Source organism: Eurosta solidaginis, chromosome 4 (assembly GCF_040869045.1).
Source record: "Eurosta solidaginis isolate ZX-2024a chromosome 4, ASM4086904v1, whole genome shotgun sequence".
Classification (NCBI taxonomy): Eukaryota; Metazoa; Arthropoda; class Insecta; order Diptera; family Tephritidae; genus Eurosta; species Eurosta solidaginis.
The window spans coordinates 190,849,144-190,862,654 of NC_090322.1; the positions used below are offsets into that span (position 1 = coordinate 190,849,144).

Here is a 13,511-nt window from a genome sequence, read left to right on the forward strand (position 1 = left end):
AGAATAATATTTTTATGCTTTAGTTTATTAATTTGTTTAGTAAAACGGTTTTATTGAAAACAATACTTATAATAAGTAATAATAATAATAAAAGCTAGAAAATAATTGGGTAGGTCCTTGGTACCCACGCCTCATCAATATAGGGTGTTGATCAGACAACTAAATAAGCGTAGGGCGCGTGAAATTTCTAAAAATGGGAGGCGTAGCATAACCTGATTAAGGTTCAGTTGGTCTTACTTATGACTGCGAATTGGCCTTTATTTCATTGCTTATTATTTCTCATTCTATCTATTTCATTTTGTGACTTATTATTACAAGGACTCTTCCCTGACAATTTGTTACAATCTAAGTCGTCAATACACAATCCTTCCAAAGACTTCACTCGACTCAGCGCAACGTATGATTGTCACTCCTCGAACTCCAAAGTATTTTGATGTCAGTTCTACCGGACTGTATGTTCCAAATATGAGCCAAATCGGACCACAAATACGAAATATTTCGATCCATGCGCCACCTATCGGAGGTTTTTTCTTATTATTGTATTGTCATCTGGTTCTGAAATATATTCCAAGTTTCAAGCTTGTAGCTTATTGGGAAGTTACATAAATTTCAGTTACAAAATTATGTTTGCTACACAGAGTTAAATAAAACCGTAAAAAAAAACGCGCTTTGTTCAATGAAAACAAAAAATCTCGATTTTCTGCACTTAAAAAGCGCTTTTTAGCTATTACCTACTTTATTCCATTTCAATAAAACTTTATTAATAATTTCCGTTTTCATTGATGGCCTTTCATCATAAAACTATAACTCTTAGCTCACATTGCTTAAAATGAAAATAAATGAAAATAAAAGCAAATTTAAAATGAATATCCGTTTCCAAAAAAACCACACCACTTACTACAATATTGTATTTGTTTAACGTATTTATTTACCACAACATTTTTTCTGCTTCGTTGCCAAACGCTTACGCTGCTTTTTCTTGAGCATCTACCACGTTGGTTGCATTGTTTTTTACTCAACATCTCATTGCGGTCTATATAGAATTTTAGGTGCTGGCAAAGGCACTAAGAGCATCACCAGCAGCAAAGCCAAACAAAAAGAAAGATAAATAAGAATAAAAAGTAAAATCAGAAAAAGCTTCTTTTTTTTTTGTTCTGGCCATGTGCTACCTCACATATTGCCCCGGCTGATGCGTACGTTACCGTCACTCTTGATTACGCATACCATGGCTCATGGCTGGGGATGTAACTACAACTGTTTTGACTTCCTCAGCTCCCATACGCACATGCGTTTGTTGTTTGTTGGTTGTGTGTTTGCTTTCTTTTCCCCAAAAATGCTCTCAAATTTGTTGAGGAAAAGTTCAAGTTACACTCATAGAATAGCGTTGCAGCTAACATGTTCGACGCCGTGCACTCGTGTTCTCTCGTTCACACACACACACTCTAAGCATGTTCATATGTTGTGAGAGCTTTTAACGCAATCAGCTGTTGCGAAGCCGGAAGGAGAGTGAGTGATTTTGTTAGGAAAAGTTTGGTAATTTATTAGATTACATAAACTTTAAAGAGTTTTAGATATGCTTAACAAATTTTGTACTGGCAAATGTATGAGAAGGTCTATTTTGTGTATGTATGTAGTAATGAAATGTACGTGCTAATTGCCTCTTTTATTGACAATTTGAATTTTTTTCCCTCGAAACTTGCATTTAGTCCTTGTGGCATTACAAACGCATTTAAACTCCTACATTTAATGACATTATGTTACTTAACTATTATCTAAGTGTTCGAAAGCTTAAGTAGAGGAGTTTACACTGATTCATTATCTATCTAAGATCATTCGTTAGGATTCAACATATTAATGCTTGCCGACCATTCTGATTATTTGCTGTGTGTCTTATTTATATCTAGGAAGATGGTTTCCTTCTACAAACATGACCGTTTGAAGTGGTCACAAGGTCAATTGACTGCATGACACTTGACCTTGTGTCACGCCGACGTTCCACCAACCCTTCGAAACAACCGAATTCATGTATGTGCTAAGATGGATAAGGGAACTGAAACTGCACTCTGCTCAAAACATCTGCAGATAAATTGATCGTGTAAAATTTCTTACTCAAGCATTTTCTTATAGGCGGAGGCTTATGCCCAAGACAGAGCAGCCAGTATGCTGCAGGACAGCACGGGCTCAGACACGAACGAAATGATCTTTATCGAATCTTATTTTATAAATTCAGACGTTGTACGGAGATTAACAGCCGCGCTGGCGTCGTTAGGGCAGCTCAATATCTCTACTTTTTCTGGGCCCTGTTCACAGTGTTATTGAAAGGAACAAAATTTATAATTGAGCAGGAAATGTTCCGAAATGAACATAAGCGAGACGGACAGCACCTTCCAAACGCCGCTGGGCTATCTCCTAAGAAAAGTCCAGGTATATAAGGTATGGCAATGTACTGTCTGTGGGTCAATCAGGATGATTGCGAGGTCTCATTAGCCTTATGGCCATTTGTATAGGTATGGAACTGGTTTCTTTCACAAGTCAAACAAATCCGCATTAATATCTGTGTGTCATTGTACTACTGCACCGATGCTTCGATGGTGGCGCATACAATCAAGTTCCCCCTGCAAAAGCCGTAAGCATGAGGAGAACGAAGAATTCGATTCATCACTTCGATGGAGTGCATTCCAGACGATGATACAGGTATTACGGGGTTGCACCATAAAGGAACACTGATAGTAGCTGTTGATCCCGAATCAATTCACGACCGATTTCAGAGCTTGCGTGAAGGCGTTGTACAGCCGTTATAATAATGGGCCGCTCATTACCCTATAATCACCGGCAGTCGTGGCTATGTAGTTCATTTGATACCTTTAAACGTGGGGATGCCTGTAGAAATGTGGTTGTTCACAGAGTCACATACATTCATTCATATAAAACGTATGAAAGACGACGACGGACATGGTCGGTTGGTTTCCATAGAGTTTTGTCTTTCTTCTTTTAGCTTTGGAAATGACTGTAATTTGACCTTGACGTTCCAACGCCTTGCTCCTCTCATTTGCTTATTAGGCTTATCTGATCGCGTACTTCCTGATTATATTCACACATTTGATCTTGTTGTATGCCTGTTGCAAAATCCAACCAAAGGAGTTGCGATTGATACAGAATTATAAGAAGCGGGAAAAGTGTGGCTCAGTGCCTGAGTAAGACTTTTAGAGAAATAAAGGAAATTTTTCTTGACGGATGCTGTCTAACCTCTAGGGTTGCAATGATATATAATTCCCATATATTATGAGCAATTATATAAGGTTAGAATATACCCGCGGCTACCTGTTGTAATAGGCGACTAAAATACCCATACGATTCAAGGGGTTGTGCAGCGCAACTCTTTCAAGGCGTTGCCAGCGCAATTTATAACTTCTCCATTCCAATTGTTAACCTCAACTACCTGAGGCGAATCCTGTTTATTTAGCAGCCGAGGCTCTGGTGGCCCCAAGTTCCTCATTTTAACTGTCAGGAAGGATCAAGGTCTGTAGGTTTGGTTGTTTTATGCGGCTAGGACTGAATTTTTCTGAATGTTTTTGTCATTCAGCTAAAACTAAAATCTTCTAAATAATCTCATTGCAAATCCAATGCTTTCACACTACTGAAAGTACACTTGAACATTGATATAAAAAAATAGTTTCCGCTTTAAAGTGGTCGATTTCAGCTGAAGTGAATTTTAAACATTATCAAAAAAGACATTATATTACTCACCCCATACCAATCCTACTAACAAAAGTGGGCCGAAAAGATATTGCATAATACTCGCACATCCATACAAATGTGTACATCATACGGCTATTTAATAAAGCTTTTCGGTTCCACTAAGGTGCTGTTGAAACTTAGTCAATTACCGTTTTTACTTCAAAAGGGATAGAGAACTCACAGCTAGTTAATCAATCCCAAAAACCAATTCTATTAAAGATTAATAAGAATTGTTGTAGAAGAAATTGTTCAACCCTTAACTACACATAAAATTAGCGAACTCAAGTTTTTTAAGAAATTATAACAATGCCTACCTTTAATGCTTAACTTTGGAAGGTAAAATTTAACTTCCTCAATAGTTGTAACTAAGAGTTTACAAAAAACAGAAAAACAAAAAAAAAATATATATATATACACAGACGAGCGAAAGTAGTTCATGCATGCTTAAGATTTCCCGGTCAAACGAATTTTTATTTTTTTGTGTATCATGCAGGTTAGTTGTGTACATCATAGATGGGCACTTTGCGCAACATTAAGGAAATAGTTGAAAACATTACCTGTGAAAAATAAGCGATCGAAATATGAACGGAATGTATTGATACATAAATTTAACGCGCGATAACGAACTTCCTCTTCAATTTTTTTTTTTTTTTTTCTTTATTGATGGCGTATTTTAAAAAATAATACCATGTTTTCTCGAAAAAAATACATTTTGTATGAGAAGATAGCTTAACATGTATGCATATTTGCTTCCTACGCTGTCAACTGCGTTAAGTACACTAGTTTACATTTAAATTATTTTAGTACTTACTAACAAGTGTGTTGTGCCAACTTAAATATACTGGCGCCGAATTATTTTAACATACTTATTTACTGTGTTTTTTTTTTTTTTATAAAAAACGTATAAGAAAAAATTACATATATTTGTATTTTACAGGCTAAAGTTATAATCTAGTAACAAGAGGCTTTTAACTTGCCTCTTGAAATGCAAATAATTGGAACATGTTTTAACGTAACAACGTTATACGTTGTTTTCTGGGTATATTATTTCTACTTCTATATATTGCGAAATTTAGCGGTATTAACTTAAGCTTCAATCTAGTTATATGCTCGTGCCAATTTAAATTCGTGTCGAACCATATTCCCAGGTATTTCAACTTCTCTACCCTCGTGATAATTTTGTTATCAAATGCGAAACCAGGAAAATCTGTAATGCTCGGTATGGGTTTGAAGTTGTTAAAAATAATGAAATGTGTTTTTTCTAAATTAATTTTTAATACATTACAGTCAAACCATTTTTTATCTCATCCAAATCTGTCCTAATGTTGGTGATTAATTCTTCTAACGTACTTGCAGAGTACATGAAGGTTCCATCATCAGCATAAAACTGGGGAACACCCTTTAGATTTAGTTTTAGTACATTATTAATATATATTATAAACAGAGTTGCCGCTATTTTTGATCCTTGCGGTACGCCTGTTTTAATTTCCAAGGTGGAACTCGTTGTATTATTTATTTGTATCAACTGTTTTCTGTTGATTAAAAAGGTTTCAAATATCTTCAGTTCCTTGCCTTCCAAGCCTAGTTCAGCTAACTTACGAACCATTATCTTTATATTTACTGAGTCAAAAGCTTTTGATAAATCAATTGCCAAGAGAGCCACATAATTCTTTTTATCAATATTTTCGTAGATATACTCTGTGCACGATATGCACGCTGCCATGGTGTTGGAGCATTCTACAAAGCCAAACTGGTTTTTGTCAATTATATTGTTTTGTGCTAGAAATGTTGTAAGTTGATCAAGAAGTATGCTTTCAAATATTAATTTGCGTAGTGTTCCTGCTAGTTTTTTCTACAAATTGGCGGCACGGGACCTACATGTTTTATGCCGACTCTGAACGGCATCTACAAGTCACACGAGCTTTCACTGAGAAACTTTTCGTGGCAGAAATACACTCTGAGTGTTTACTAAATCACTGCCGAGGGGCGACACCGCTTAGAATAAGTTGCTTCTAATTGAAAAATACAACTTTTTTCTAAATTTTCGAAATTCCAGGATCTTCGGTGTGATAGGTAGAGCATGCTATACCATAGCGCCCGCAAGGTATTGATACAGGGTGTCGAAAATTATCTCTGTTATCTTTCCGCTTTTTTAAATAGAGTTTAGACCATCAAATTATAACGTTCAAAAAAAAAATATTAGATGATTATTGTAAACAATTGTCTGAGCCTGAAAAAAGATATAAGAAAAATTGGATCAATTTTTGCATTTGTTCTTCCAACTCCTTCAAGTTACGCAAATTGTTGCTTTACGGGTCGGCTGCGATTTTTTTAGTGTTGCTCATAATAAAGTACATTTTTATCCGCGTTTTCGCATTGAAGCTTCTCACTTCCCTCTCGCTACAGTTTCATAATCCAAAAGAATATGAAAATAAAATAATTAAAAAAAAAATGTCAGTGAAACGGTTTTATTGAAAACAATGCTTACATGAAGTAATAATACTAAAAGCTAGAAAGTAATTAGGTAGGTCCTAGGTACTAGTGATCACCCTTCTCATCAATATATGTGACCCGGCCTATAAAAAGGTGGCTTATGACTCAAAAAAGAAGCAGCTGTTAAAGATAAACAATGCATTTCTTCAGTTTCTTAGTAGTTTTTCTTTTGCTTATTTTTTTTTTTTTAGTCATAAGCCACCTTTTCATAGGCCGGGTCACATTTGGCGTTGATCAAGCAATTAAATAAAATCGTTGGGCACGTGAAATTTCTATTGGTAGTCATAAAAAAGACAAACTGAACGTTAATCAGGTTATGCCACGCCTCATTTTTTTTGAAGTTCCACGCGCCCAACGCTTTTATTTGTCTGATCAACGCCCTATATTGATGAGGAGTGTGATGACTAGGGCCTAGGACCTACCTAATTATTTTCTAGCTTTTAGTATTATTATTACTTCATTTAAGTATTGTTTTCAATAAAACTGTTTAACAAAATTTTTTTTATTATTTTACTCTAATTTACCATGAATAGTTACATAAGTACCATTTGTTACTCGTAGAAAACAGATAATTTTGCATAGAGACCAAAATAATAAATTCATACTATTATAAGACAAAGGGAGGGTTAATAACTTGGAAATGTTATCGGCTATCGCACATCACTACGCAGTATGCATTATGCTCCCCCACTAACGACACCAATAGAAATAAGCGAAACGTATCACAAACAAAAAAATAGATAGAAATAGTGTCAACGTTTAAGTGATGAAGTGTAGATGAGGCTAAGTACGGAAGCTGCTTAAAGTTTGCGTATCGATGAGTCCTTTTAAAGTACTATATTGTGAATTAAGGGAAGCTACATATACCTAAACTTGAATTTGTCCGGTGAATGAAGTAAACTATTTTCAAAAGGTGCTTTTGTATTTGTATAGCTCAGTGAAACGAATAGTCAACAGGTCATCGTAACGTTTTCAATTCTGTCGCAATATCAGAAAAAAAATCATGTATTATGTTAAAAGCTATTTTGAGGGAAATGTGAAATTTCCACCTCTAGTTGGAATGCAGTTGGCCGTCATGGTCTGGTGGGGATAATCCCAGTGTATGGCCGCGTCACAACGAACTTTTCCATATAGATGCGCTCAATGCAATTTTATGCATGATGAGTAGATTGCGCGTATTTTTATGGAGGATGGTAGATCGAACCAAACTAGCGCCATCTGGTACATAAAAGCTAGCAACCTTCAAATTTTGCCACATGAAAAGCATAACAAGAAGAATTTGACATTTGCTTTGGCAATGAGTGCTTTCGCACTGTGCAATTCAAATTATTTTCCCTTTTTCCCTTTTCCAACGTTTTTCCTAAATACAAACTGCATTTTAGCAAAAGAATAGGAGACAAAATATGCTAACAAGTATTTTTCTTGCATAGTGAGAATTTTAATAGCAGTGCATCGCAAAATTTTGTATGTGAATTGGTAAGGCCATATAAGTTTTAATTACTAAGTCTGAAGTTTCTTTATATTTTAAACGCTACATCCTGCGTGGCTGTGGCGATGTTACTGTCATGCATAAGATTTCATTGAACGCATCTATATGAAAAAATCATTCTCTGACGCGGCCATTAGTAGCCGGTTTTAGAAAAAATTGTTCGACCTAATTTAAAAAGGAGCAGAGCCTAAATTTTTTCGGTGGTGTATCGGGAATATAGATTTAAAGTTTCAGGAAAACTTTGCGACCAATCATAATGCAATGCATAATACATGACAAAATCTCGCTCATTCATTAACGAGACACTAGTAAATCCCGAACAAACATAGTCCCGAAAATAAATTGTCCGTACACAACATTTTGAAACAAAAATCCTGACCAAGTTAATTCATGAGTGCTCTAATTAAAAAAAATGTATCTGATTCGTATGTTGTTGAGATTTTGCTTTGTCAACATCTTTTTAATGTCTGAAGATGTCACACTCCTTCAGCGAATATCATTAGTTCTGAGCTAGCACATAACAGACAGTAGTAGTTCTATTTCTGTCCCATATCGTTGCGATAAGGACACGCCCCGAAGTGACCATTAAGGTACTAGCCCTACCATCTCGGGAATGATTTTGTATGACCACATGAAACCTTCTGGGCCATTAGGGTCGCCAGAGCCTCGTCTGTCAATGAAACAAGATTCGGCACGGGTAAGTGAGGTTGAAAATTGGGTTGGAGAAGCTATATATTGTGCTGGCATTTCCATGAAAGACTTGCGCTACACAACTTCTTAAAACAATTTGCTATTTTAGTCGCGAGTATATTCTAAGCCCCCTAACCCGCTGGGGTGATTTCTGTTCCCTCGAGGTACTTTCTAATGAACGTCTTACCATTGTGACGACTCACAAAATGTCATTACCATCCTTGCAAACTTTAAGAACGCATTTTCACCGGTTCAGACGTACCTGGTACTAAAGTTCACGTTATTTTTGACTGACTGATTTAGAGATGTGATGAGGAGTGAAGGATTTCGTCTATTTAACTGCAAAACCAATGCCAGCCCAGAAATAAATTTCTTCTATTTAACAGCAAAAACAATGTCGGCTGAGAAATAAATTGGAGGACAACTCTTGCGAACCTGTGCTACTTTGGACTGAAAAGCTAAAGCAGTTGAAAAGTAAAGTCCTATCTCGACGAACAAAAATCACGCTCTACAAGTCAAGGTGTCGAGACAAGATGAGATGACTTCTGGAGCTTTGGAGAGAAAAATTCTCCATAAGATTTATGGTTCTGTCCGTGATGCTGACGGCGAATTTCGAAGGAGGTATAATGAGGAGCTGTATGAGCTTTACGTAGATATGAGGATTGTGCAGCGAATAAAAAACCCAAAGGCTTCTCTGGCTAGGTCATATTATGCAAACAGACGAAGACGTTCCGGTCAATAAAGTAAATCAGTCGACACCGCTGCTTGGCAGCAGAGGAAGAGGGAGACCTCTACAGAGTTCGAAAAGGCAAGCGGAGGAAGATTTGACCTCCCTTGGTGTAGAAATTAAACCTGTAGTGCGAAGGCACCACATTACGTTACTGTACATTATTTTTCTGCATCATCATTTCCGTGAAAAAGCATATATTTTTATACTCAGCTGAACATAGCACACAGAGTATATTATGGGCACGATAGTTTCGTTGCCACTAATTTTCAATCGCTATACAAATTGAGTAAACTCGATCGATAACCACGCCCACATTTAATATACTTTTTTTGAAACCAAAAACATTATTATTCAGTAAATAATGCACATCGAAATTTTATTCCAAAGACATTTTTCGTTTCGAAATATCCCACAGTTACAGAACGTACCAAAATTGTATAATCTAATCCATAAAATTAATTTCAATTAACACGATGGGGAATTGTATAGCAATTTGAACAGAGTGCATTTTTAATGTTTATCCGAAGTGCCCGTCTATGGCGGTTGTGAGAAAACCGAGTGCCAACATGTTCGCTGTCGAGAAAGTTGTAAGTGCAAGGTAGAACGTTCAATTGGGGACAATGAAAGCTGATGTATATTTACGCCGCTTTAGTTCTTTACCAGCTGTCGATAGCAAAGGTGGAAGCGTAACGCGAGTGTGTGAGTGAATTTTTAATAAATTTTAGTTTTATTTAAAAACTAAAAATTATCAATATTTTTTTTATTAAGTAGAAAAGAAAGTAAAAATGAAAAAAATTTAACAAAAATAATTATGAATAAATATAAAAGAGAGAGTTGCTCATTTACTTCTGTAAAGTGCTTCTTTGTTTGCGCATCAATGCTGTGTAAAATTTCCTACCAATAGAGCCAATAATTGGCAAAGCGCGCAAATTTGACTTCCGGGCTTTTGATGCAACACTTCCAACAACCGCCAACCACCCGCGCTTTAACCACTCAATTTTCGCTCACTCCACTCAACACATAAAATACATTTTACGGTGCGCATTGTTTGTGTGTGCGTTAGTTACAAAACGAAGTTGCATCCAACACAAATACCAACAAATAAGTTGTTACCTGTTTTACCGGGTCGGGTCAGTGGGTGGTAGGAGCGCATTATTCACACTTATTGTATGTGATTTGCTTTGTTTTTCCTCACACTTGTGCTGCAGGCTGCGCACCAGTGTTGCTCTGTCAATTTGTGTGTATTAGTGCCTTTTTATTGTGTTTGCCCATAACGTAACTGCAGGTGAATTTGTGTTTGTGATCAAATATCAATTTTCAAGCTGTTGATAACTTTTTGGTATTGTGGATATTTTGTTGGTGTTTTGTTTTTTTTTTTTTTTTTTTGGAGAAAGTTAATTTGGTTTGCAGTGTGAAAAGTGAAATCCAATTAAAGTAGTTGAAAGGAACTCAGCATGAGCGACTGATTTACTTATTGAACTGATTGCATATATTACAAAAACCATATTAAGACTGGTTTATAATCTTTGGTCGGTTGAAATATTATTTTGTTAACTAAATTTTTTTAGGGCAAATAAATCTGCAAGCTTACATGAGAATTTTCTAGCAAAGAATAGAAGGCAGGAAGAATTTGAAGCAATGAAAATAATGAAGCCGTTGTATTTTTAATTTTCTACAGAATTTTGCCATTTTGAGGGAAATTATTTTATAGTTATTTTTGATTTTGAGTTGAAAAAATCCTGGTCAAAAAATTGTCCTGAGAAAAATTCTTTAAGACTCCGTTGTCTTGTCACTCATTCCATCCAATTTTTAACACGCTTATGTGTTGGCTTCACTTGTATGTTTGTAACTCTGAAGGCTTGGCGCGCAAAGGAGAGTTAGGATACCCATCTAGCGGCGATTACTGAAGACTCGTGGCAGTGCTTTATTAACTCGCTACAAAGGGAGTTGTTCTTAATAGCGGAAACACAAACCTATGTTGGACATAGCGCATAACCTATAGATGAATGATCGGTTGCGACAAATTGTGAAAAAAGCATGGGCGCTTTGTGTCATATTTTTCGTATATCGAGCGCCCGATACTTTTTTTCACAATAATACTAGTATTTTTCGTTCATTATTATTTTAAACCTATTTTGAAAATTATGTTTAACTTTTTAGTTCAATATTATTTAAAAGCGTGTTTTTTTTTTAGTTTTTTTAAACTATATTTATTAAACAGTGAAATTTAAATAAATAAATGTAAGGCGCGATAACCTCCGAAGAGATCTAAGGCCGAGCTTCTCTCCAAATTTGCGTCGTGCTTCTCTTAATTTACCCTACAAATTGGCCTGACGGGACCTACATGTTTTATGCCGACTCCGAACGGCATCTGCAATGCAGATGAGGTTTCACTGAGAGATTTTCATGGCAGAAATACACCCAGAGCGCTTGCCAAACACTGCCGAGGGGCGACCCCGCTTAGAAAAATTTTCTTCTAATTTAAAAACCTTATTTCTAAAATTTTGATGTTGCTTTGCCCGGGGTTCGAACCCAGGGCATACGGTGTGGTAGGCGGAGCACGCTACCATCACACCACGGTGGCCGTGAAATTTAGTATCAGTTAAACGAAGCCAACTTTTTTGTCGCCAGTAATAAAAGCCAATCGATTAGTCTTAATATCTGAGTACAATTCAAACGAAAGCTTGAGTACCAAGTACTCGTGAAATTTGATTATCACCATACAGCCTGTGTGTCTATGAAAATTTTATACCTTATAATTATCTAGAGCAACCCTTGGGTGAAGTTAAACCACAGCAGAGGCAACTTTGCTAAAAACAAATAATTTCGGGCTATTAATTACAGATACCGATAGAACATATTGTTTTAATATCGATAACGAAATATTACCGTCAAATTATTGGTTTGTTATCGGCTTGGTTTCGATGAGTCATCCGCTTATTATCGCTTTCTCATCGGTTGTTGTCGAGAAGTTATAGATGTGTCACCGATTTTGAATTTGAAATAAGAAAACGATAGCTGCTTGATAACAAATCGATAACTTTTTGATAATAACTCTTGATAACAATTCGATAACTTTTCTATATCACGCTGGAAAAAATTTGCTACACTTCAATAACAAAACCATTACTTTACGATAGCAAATTTATGAAACTTTTTAATAACTTATCGATAATTTTTCGAAAAAAGTCGATAATTTTTCAATAACAAATCGCAACCTTTTCCGACAGAAATCGATAATTTGATGTTGAGTCGATAACAAACCGGTAAGAAATTGATAACGCGCAGACAACTCAGAGAAACCAATCTGTAACGTGCCGATAACATATCGATAACTTTTAAAATGTATTCAAATAATAACTGCTGCCATAAACAAGTTTTCAAGAGTTCTAAAAAACTAACCGGCTCTAAAAAAGTCACCAGATACGAAATAGTAATTGGTCCAAAAAAACAACGGTTAAAAAAGGTCCCAGAAAGCTAAATGCTTCCATGAAAGTGACTGTTTCCGAAAAGGTTTTAGAAAAGTAAACGGTTCCAAAAATGTTACCGGCTACGTAATAGAAAGTAGCTCCAAAGATCAGCCGGTCCCAAAAAGGTTTTAGAAAAGTTATCAATTCCAAGAAAGTGACTTGTTCCAAAAAAACTGACCGGTTCCAAAAAAGTAGCCAGATCCCTAATAGTAACTGGTTTAAAAAAAAATGCTCAAATATGATTCCAGGAGCCTAACCGCTTCCACGAAAGTAACGGGTTCCGAAAAGGTTTCGTGACAGTTTCAATGATTAGCCGGTTCTGAAAGAAAAGTTTTAGAAAAGTAATCGACTCCAAAAAAGCAGCCGGTTAAAAAATAATAAACGGTTCCAAAAAAGAAACCGCAAATCGATAGTTTCGCAATATAACTTTTATGACTACCTCCGAACTGGTGCTTATCGAATGTAGAGTGGAACATTTGGTAGTCACATTTTACCAGTAGCGCTGAAGGCTAGCTAAATGTATTGAAATTAATCAGTCAAAGGCAGCGATTACCTCAGAGCCATCTGAGACTGAAGAAGTGGTACGCGTAGAAGGGGGCTCAAAATACATTAAACACTATTTTTGCAGAACTTAGCACTTTAGTGTGTACGCGTGACATTTGTGGCTTGTTAATGGTTAAGAAGTACGTACATATAGCTTCTGAAAAAATGTCTACAGCAGCGAACATAAAAATAGCAACGATCTTTTTTGTCAACAACATTTTTTCTCTATTTCTCGATATATTAAGAAAATACTTTTTAGGTTGCGTGAAACTATGCAAATCAATTTAAAACGTTTATGAAATTTTTTTAATTCAAGAAAATTTGACAATTTTTTTTATTTGAAGTTCTTTGAGTTTTT

At 35.9% G+C, this 13,511-nt stretch overlaps 2 protein-coding genes and 1 long non-coding RNA gene across 10 annotated transcripts in view; 2 read left to right on the forward strand and 1 right to left on the reverse strand.

Annotated features, from left to right (window-relative positions):
- Window positions 1-13,511, forward strand: part of LOC137250804 (3',5'-cyclic-AMP phosphodiesterase-like) — an 801,094-nt gene that overhangs the window by 552,606 nt on the left and 234,977 nt on the right. The gene's annotated exons all lie outside the window — the stretch shown is intronic.
- On the reverse strand, window positions 694-1,231 carry LOC137250805 (uncharacterized). Its single transcript, XR_010953082.1, has 3 exons — window positions 1,170-1,231; window positions 899-1,064; window positions 694-823 (listed from the first exon to the last, which is right to left on the reverse strand). It is a non-coding gene; the product is annotated as an uncharacterized lncRNA (long non-coding RNA).
- dnc (phosphodiesterase dunce) overlaps window positions 9,801-13,511 on the forward strand; it is a 731,124-nt gene continuing 727,413 nt past the window's right edge. For 3 of the 8 annotated variants that reach the window (XM_067784327.1, XM_067784333.1, XM_067784334.1), the window contains exon 1: window positions 9,812-9,919. The gene's annotated coding sequence lies outside the window, so the exon portion shown is untranslated. Of the gene's footprint in view, window positions 9,920-10,289; window positions 10,308-13,511 lie in introns of those variants that run through there. The other 5 variants (XM_067784328.1, XM_067784332.1, XM_067784331.1 and 2 more) reach the window with 5 other exon arrangements.